The sequence below is a fragment of the Galeopterus variegatus genome, unplaced genomic scaffold, assembly GCF_000696425.1.
Source record: "Galeopterus variegatus unplaced genomic scaffold, G_variegatus-3.0.2 Scaffold430, whole genome shotgun sequence".
NCBI classification, from domain to species: Eukaryota; Metazoa; Chordata; class Mammalia; order Dermoptera; family Cynocephalidae; genus Galeopterus; species Galeopterus variegatus.
Window position 1 is genome coordinate 253,687 of NW_007726541.1, and position 1,437 is coordinate 255,123.

Here is a 1,437-nt window from a genome sequence, read left to right on the forward strand (position 1 = left end):
CCGAACCCTCGGCGGGAGCGCCACCACACTCCCAAGCAGCACACTGTAGCAGTGCGCCACCAGGCCGGCCCATAATTTTAAAGACTTTAGATTACAAGTGAATTACGGAGGAGGTGCTTGCTTTTTTAAAACAATTCTTTCTTTTTTGTAACTAAAAGACAGTGATTTAATGTATAATTTATATCTCTAGCGATATTACACAGACAGTATTTCAACTTTCATTTCTAGAAATGGGCCCCAAAGCTAAATGAGCCTCTCTCTGGGATTTGAAATATCTCTTTCTGTCATTCTTCATAGCAGTTGCAAATTCTGGAAAATTTGCAAAGACAATAGCTTGATTGGAACTTGAAGGTGCCTCTTCACCTTCCAGTTCTGTAAATATTGCTAGAGACTTTTCACTTTTATGTTCAGCCTAGTATCCTTCACACCAGACTAATGCCATTGGCTTCCAATAGGGGGAGAGAAGAAGGGAATAATCCTGCCAACTAATACTCAGGAGAAACCAAGCTGTTTACTTTGAATTTGTTAGAGTCACCAAACTGTGCCATCAGAAGGAGGGAGATAAATTGCTTGGCCAATGGAAAAAAAGAATATCCTGAAATTGAAAGTGAAAAAAAGAAATAGAGTTGGCAGGAGAGAGGAAGACAAAGATGGCACTTAAAATTCAGAGCCAGGCTTAACCTTAATATTTTAAGTCACTGTGGGTGTACTTTCTGATGCCTTCAGAGATCAGGTGAGGCTGATGGCTTCCTGATAGGCTTCAGAAAGTAATTCAAGCTGAAACAAAGGCCCCCGTACATTTTTCATAAGCATCACAGCCATTAGTATTGTAGCTTTTGTGGTATTAAATAAAAGACCATTATGTTTCATAGGATTTTATAAAGAAACAATGCAGACATACTGATGATTTAAAATATTTTCGCTTGAAAAAGAATCTAAAACTTTGTTTTGTAGCTATTCAAAAAAACCGAGGATAAAATGAGAATATGTGAAATTTTATTTGCAGTTATCTTTAACTGTTTTCTTTCCTTTTTGCACTAAACATCTGTCTTAATCTAGATATTTTCACTAAGAAATTATTAAGTCTTGGTGATGTTACTTAACTTTTTTGGTCCTGTTTATTCATCTGAAAACAGAAGCAATAACATTTGTCCTATTAATCTTGCAGGGTGGAAGATAGGGTTGTCATGATAGGATACCATGAAACTAGGGTAAAAATAAACTACCAGATAAGACATAGTACATTATTACTATTCAATCTGTCCCCATTCCACATTTTCTTCTTTTAAATAGCTCTTAGGAGGAGTATACAAGAAATCTATAATATTAGTTAGTGGGAAGAGTTTTTTTTTTTTTTTTTATCTTGTATGCCTTTAAAACTTTTGACTTTTGAATGATAATGTATAGTTTACTAAAAATAAGCAAATACAATTAAAC

The 1,437-nt window shown here is 34.9% G+C and overlaps 1 protein-coding gene across 1 annotated transcript in view; it reads right to left on the reverse strand.

Annotated features, from left to right (window-relative positions):
- Positions 1–1,437, reverse strand: part of LOC103587220 (phosphatase and actin regulator 1) — a gene marked incomplete at its 3' end in the record, with an annotated part of 334,588 nt that overhangs the window by 225,309 nt on the left and 107,842 nt on the right. The window lies entirely within an intron of this gene.